This window comes from Microcebus murinus, chromosome 11, assembly GCF_040939455.1.
Source record: "Microcebus murinus isolate Inina chromosome 11, M.murinus_Inina_mat1.0, whole genome shotgun sequence".
In the NCBI taxonomy this organism is placed as follows: Eukaryota; Metazoa; Chordata; class Mammalia; order Primates; family Cheirogaleidae; genus Microcebus; species Microcebus murinus.
Genome location: NC_134114.1, coordinates 21743099 through 21750097, shown reverse-complemented (window position 1 = coordinate 21750097; position 6999 = coordinate 21743099). Strand labels below are relative to the sequence as shown.

General features: G+C 32.4%; 1 non-coding gene across 1 annotated transcript; it reads right to left on the bottom strand.

Annotated features, from left to right (window-relative positions):
* Nucleotides 1–6570: 6570 nt before the first annotated feature.
* LOC142874171 (U6 spliceosomal RNA) lies at nucleotides 6571–6677 on the bottom strand. Its single transcript, XR_012921992.1, has one exon. It is a non-coding gene; the product is annotated as a U6 spliceosomal RNA (small nuclear RNA).
* Nucleotides 6678–6999: the final 322 nt, after the last annotated feature.

The following is a 6999-nucleotide window of genomic DNA, read 5'->3' as shown; positions in this document are numbered from 1 at the left end:
GGTTATGACTCAGTTTGCTGTACAAAAAACCCAAATATCCCTAATTGTATAGTAGTGAATATTTTCAGCAATAGGAAGTTTGCCTGAAACACATGTAGCAAATTTGCACACTTGTTTAAATACTGCTATTTAAGTGTTGCATATAATTTGGTGTACTGAAAATTATGAACCTAGAAGCCAGACAGTATATAGGAGTTAACACGTTTAAGTGGGATCTTTTTTAGTAATAATATACACCCTCAAGTATGCCTGCTGATTTTCTATGGGCCTCAATTAAAGAATAATTTTCTAAACTTAATTTGGACTTGTGGAGATGAATTTGGCATTGTGGGCAGTCTTACTGAGGGTAGTATGAGAGGCTGAATCTCCAGCCAAGGGAAAAAAATCCCCTGTGACAAATAATCAAAAAGTGAAACTGACAGTTGAAGGAAACAGAGGTAGTGGATCAGGTAGCTTTTGTACACCAAGTTCTTCATGAACGCATGCGTGTCAACAGGCTGTTTTGTCTATGAGGCATTAGAGCCCAATATACCTCTGACAGCAACGGAGAAAGCCAGGCTTTTCTCTATAAATATAGTCCACAGAGCATAAATGGAGGATGAGATTCATGCTTAATAGCATAAAGAGTTAAATACGATTTCAGGATAGTTACAAGGTGAAATCTTTAGAACCTCTGGTACTTGGATGATATGAATTTGGGTTGATGAGACTGAATAGGTAGACATCTCGAAGGAAGAATTAAGAAGGTTTGATTTAAAATCATGTAAATCTAGTTATGGTTTATCCTGAAATATATAGTGAGTGAAGATTCCATAGTGCTTGGTTATAAATAGTGTTCTATTAACCTCATATTTAGATGTTTTTTCTAGCTTCTTTTTCTGTCTCAGGACTATTTTCATGATATCAAGAAAACTATGATTAAGATATTTTTAATGTTATTATTTTAATTTATTACACCCACGCAAATGTACACACTCAATAGCCTATGTGTGTATGAACCAGTTAATACTGCTGTACTTCTGTAGGAAGTGTTCACTGTTTCAGGAAAGCTGCTTGAAAATTTATATAACACCCAAAAAGAATATCTAAAATATTTTTATTTTGCGATATATATTTCCAGAGTTTTGCATGAGTTAGCCAATTTCATTCTTGTTACAAGGCTATGAAATAGGAACTATTTTTATTTCCATTTTATAGAGAAGAGAATGGAGATGAAAGAGGTTTAGCAGTTTGTCCAAACTTACATACTCAATTTCACCTCTGTGCTATACAGCTTTATGAATTTTACACTATACATTCACTTCTAGAACTTTTCTTACATCAAGGTTAATTATGAATATTACTAACATGGGATATGTTTATGATGTACTATATACTATTATCTTAATGATTAGAGTGAACAGAAAAAAATCCCAGAAATATATTAACTATGGCTATTGTGAGTGACAGTTTTATGGTGGATTTCATTCTTTGTACATTTGTGCACTTCCAGTGTCTTCTCCTCCCATATGCATATATTATTTTATAAGGAGAAAAACACAATAAAAATGCTTTTACCCATTTCTTTATGGCTTAGTTCAGTCTACCTAAAATATTAATTGCCTTCGTTGGCTGTGCAGAGGAAAGCAGCATGCTTTGAAGCCTTAAGTAGTTTTGTAACACAGGGAATAAAATGCCTCATGTAAATAGAATCTTAATAAATGCTAGCGAAAGGGGTAATTTTGCCGCAATAGATAACTGTGGCCAGCTGTATACTAAGTGCTTGTTTTCAAGGTGAACTACATTACATAAGCCAAACTTGCCTGATAGATGGAAGCATTAACAATACAGAGATACTGTCTTTGGGAGTGACTTTCATTAACCAGTTAAGAGATGGTTTTGAAGTTATTTTTTCACAGTGTGATAATAACTTAATTTTTTATCAAATAACAAATGCAGCATTTTTGCTTTCATGATTTACTTTCCTGATAATCTTACTGATATTTTGCTTGCAAAAACATAGAATTTGCAAGCATATTGTATTTTTGCAAGTTTTCCGGATTCTTATAAATATTCTATTAATTACTGTAAACTAATACTGTGCTATATAACTCTATGAATAAAACATGCTTCAGGGTAACTTAAAAGGATTAATCATGATGAAATTTAAGTTGACTTGTTCAAAATTAGATGCATAACACTCATCAAATTTCAGTGAGATAGCTCTACTCAGAATATGTATTAATGATAATTTAAAGACAGTTCTAATCCTTTCTAGAAAATCCACTAGAAAGTTTATTGAAACTCATATAATATATGCATTAATAAGTCTATCTTAATTTTAATTAAACTCTACATATTTTAAATATTATGTTAAAGTATACAAATAATTATAAGGAAATGGAATTGGTACTTTTCAAATTGCGATTATAAGAACTTCCAAAATTGTTATTATTTTGGAATGTTGTCTCATTATTATGTCTCATTATTCTTTGGCCTAGACAGTAAACAATGACCAATGCGTTTCATAAAAGTACACTCTGCCTTAAAAGATTTAAAAAGCTTTACTGTATGTCTGACACACATAAAGAATCTTTCTTGAATGAATAAAATATCTTTTGTGTATTGTGTGGATATTTTATTTTATATCATCCTAGAAACTTGCCAAGGCTCCTGATGCATCCACAGACATTGTGCACATCCCTCCATTTATGGGAAGATATTTTATTGTTTGAATGCCCCCTACCATGTGAGTCAGGAAGGCCATGGTTCACAACTTCCTACGTGGTCCTAGAAAGCAAATTTGGAACTTTGACAAAACTGGAAAAGTTGTTTTACAATGAGGTTTGATAATGGCCCCACACACATGCTTGAAAATATTAGGCATAATTAAACTTCAGCCATTTCTCAGATAAGAGAAAAAGTCAGTACCCCATGGCTTTTTGTTTCATTTCTTATAATTCACTTATTTATAAACTAAAACAGGATTAACTACCTACTGTGTGTCAAGCAAAAATCCCAGGTGTTGAAGATAAAACAATATACAAAATATGCAAACCTCTTACCTCACTTGTTTGGCTTGGAGATACATTGTTTTCAAATGCTTGTTTCGCATTTTGTATAGATTTATTAAAAATAATATAATCGTGATTCATATACAATTTAAAAAGGAGTTTCTAGCCTTTCTATATCTGCAAAGCCTTTCTTTTTAATTATATATTTAAAATACCAAGATAAATACTTGAAGGAAATATGTTCAGCATGTTTAATATTATTTTAAGAAATTATATATCTTATTGCTATTTTCTTAAGAATTTCCATTTTTTTTTTTTTTTTGAGGCAGAATCTCACTTTGTTGCCCAGGCTAGAGTGAGTGCCATGGCGTCAGCCTAGCTCACAGCAACCTCAAACTCCTGGGCTCAAGTGATCCTCCTGCCTTAGCCTCCCAAGTAGCTGGGACTACAGGCATGTGCCACCATGCCCGGCTAATTATTTTCTATATATATTAGTTGGCCAATTAATTTCTTTCTATTTATAGTAGAGACGGGGTCTCGCTCTTGCTCAGGCTGGTTTCGAACTCCTGACCTCCAGCAATCCGCCCACCTCGGCCTCCCAGAGAGCTAGGATTACAGGCATGAGCCACCACGCCCGGCCAAGAATTTCCATCTTAATTTGCATTTATATTTCATCAAAATGTCTTTTAACATTTAAGCATCTTGTCAAATGTTTTTCTTTATTTGTCTTATAGGGTAATGAATATTAAACTATGCTTTTCATTTTTTTACTCTACATCCGTCTCAGTACTGCTGAATTGGTCAACATGTTCGCAAATTAAATATTCTTTACAGGCCTACTTTGTTTTCTTCTTTTGTTTTGGTTTTACATTATACTTTAGCCTATAATTTTAGGGACTTTGTTTTTAATAAAGAAGAAAAATCCTTTCAAAATATTTCAATTTGAAGGATTAGTTAGCTATTGCTTTATAACAAACCATCTAAACATCAGTAGCTTAAAACAGTGTCTAAAAATTGCTTATAAGTTGACAGGTCAGATGAACGGCTTTTTAAATCTCAGCTTGGTTCCCTTAGAAGTTGGCAATTAACTGTGGGTCAGGTAAGTCTTTCTGCTGTTTTTATCTGAGCTCTCTTAAATTTTGTGTTGGCAGGCTGGTTGTTCTAGAATGGTCTCAGTTGGGACTGCTAGATTCTCACTGAGGCAATTTCAGACAGAAAACTTTCTAGCTTATCTGTGGATTTATGTGGAAGAAAAAAAAGTTATTTTTTAATTGTGTTTTCAGCAAGTTTATTATACAGCTGATTCAAAAATTGTTTCAGTGTGGGATGCTGCCATAACAAAAATCTAAAATATTTGACATTGACTCCATGACTTTCTGTGAGCAGAAGCTGAAAAAATGAAATGTCTATCATTAGTAAAGACTGCAAAATAGTAAGGAAAATGGTATTGGTTGATGGTAAAAGGGCAAACTCTGCTATGTAATAGCAAAGCAGTTGGCAAAACTATCACCAAGAAACTTGAAATGCAAACTATAACTAATGAACCTTTGAGTTTGACTAAGGGGATTTCCAGGTAAAATATTGAAAATGTCAACTAATTGCTCTCAGCTGTGTCTGATCATGACAAGAACAATGAGCCTGAAGACAGTGGCCATGGCCAGTTTGTACTTATAAAAGAAATATAAAGAGATTAGATCATTAGGTTAGAAAATGTTTCCTCATTTGCAGTTTTTCAATGTCCCCTCAAGGGCCAAAAATATTTCTTAACATTTAATTTGCAAAGCACTTTACATAATGCTTTGTGTATATAGCAAAAAAATCTCAGTCAGTAATTTTTAAAGAAATTAATGTCATGAGTCTGGACCAGTTTTTTAACTACAAAAGTTTAAAATGGAAGGATGTCTGGATGAGAATTTTTTTGAGGTCTCTTCAAATATATGACATAATTCTAGCTCATGACTGCAAAGATGTCTTGGTTTTTCATTTTGGCTTTGCCTCTTCTAAAGCATCCTTCATTCACTGACTCATGCATCCTTTGAATAGACATTTATTAGACATTCTAGTATAAAGTGGTCAGGATAGAAAAACATGTAAGATTCAAAAGCTTGCTATTATGCCTAGTGCATTCCAAAAGAGGAAGAGAATCATGCTATAAGTGCTCAGACAGAAAATTGAATGTCTAGCTGTGCATCTGAGTGTAAGAGCTGAGCTAAATTATACACTCAGTGCAATCACTGAGTACCCCAAAGAGGCTTATGGCAGGCTAGAATATTGTGTGAATTTTACCTTAAACTTTTACTTGACTTTGACTTATAATCCATAGGTATACAAGTTGACTTTACCATAAACAATATAAATAATATAAAAATAAATTAACCTTTCTTTAAGTCACACAGTGTAGAAAAGCACACAGAAAATAATTTTGCTTTGGCAATAAATATTTTTACAAGAAGTAATATCTACATTTAATTTTGTAATATGTAGTAGGATATAGAAAACAAAGTGTAATAGTAATAATAAAATCTGAGTACTTATTATACATCAACCATAGTTCTTAAGTGTTAACTTTTGTAAAAGTGATGGTCGTCTAACAAATGTCTAAATTAGTTACTATAATTTTATATGTTATAAAACTGAAGGGGAGAGAGGATAGCATATGGTATAAGAAAAGAGAATAAGAGGTAGAGCCTGGATCTAAAGTCAGGCATTATGATCCAGAACTTTCCCTGAAGAAATTAAACATTTTTTATTGTTCAACATAGTATATTTGTCCTGTTTGCTGTAAAATCATTAAAGATTTTTAGCTCTAGTAGAACACAAAGTAGATTTACATTTAGGAGCAATTGAAAGATAAGAAAATCAGTGAAAATAATTCTGCAAAATTAAAGAAAGCAATTTTAGAAATATCGCAATTGAAGAATTTTGAAATTACCAGACCATGATGCTAAAAAGATAAAAATGCAGAGACATCAGTCTGGTTGACTTTAGGAGTATTTCACAGTATGAAAGAGGGAAGGTGAGAAGCCAAAAGAATGAAGAACAAAAGTTGGAGTTCAGGATCTGCAGAGGAGGAAGCCCATCCATTTACTGTATTAGTACCACAAACCTCTACACATAACCACCATCAGTAAAACAGATGTCCTTTTCAAATCTCAAGTCATGAATTTAGATTAAGGTGATTTTCTATTGTTAGTGAAACAAGGTACTTGACCAAATAAAATCATGCATGTAGGGAAGATAAAAAGAACCTATAGTTCATATTTTTTTTCTAAAAATAACTTTAAACCATAATGTCCAGCAACCAACCAAAGATAATGAGGATCATTAAACTACATTAAAACATGAATAGGAAACCACAAAAACAATAGACAATAGAAAAACTCAACAGGAATTTTAACTATTATAATTATCAGACACGTACTATAAAACAGCCATGCTTTTATGTAGAGTGAGATGCAACCCAAGCTATAACATTTTGGCACAATACTGGAAACTCTAAAAATGGACAAATGTTTTGAAAATGAAACAAATGCAAAGAAAATATGCATCGTCAAGAAATTACTGAAAATTTAAGGAAAATAAAGGAGCAATCTTCACAAATTTGTGTGTCATCTTTGTGCAGGAGTCATGCTAATCTTCCCTGGATGGCTCCAATTTTAGTGCATGTGTTGTCAAAGTGAGCACAAGAGAATGATCCTAACAGTAACAGGGAAAACCAAAACTAAACTTAGATTAGCTTCATAGGAGAAACAGTCACTGAAAGCAGATTTTTCTACAGCAACAATGCAAGCCACAAAAAAGTTCAGTATCTTCAATTTGTTTAAGTAAAATAAGAGCCAATTTAAAATTCTATGTTCATTAAATATATTTGGTAAGACTAATCATGAAATATAGATATTTTAACTAGTGAAAATGATAGAGTTTGCTACCCTTGTATTTACACAGTACTGGAACTTTCTTTGAGGAAAGTAATTAAAATTAAAATTAACATTATAGAATATTTTAT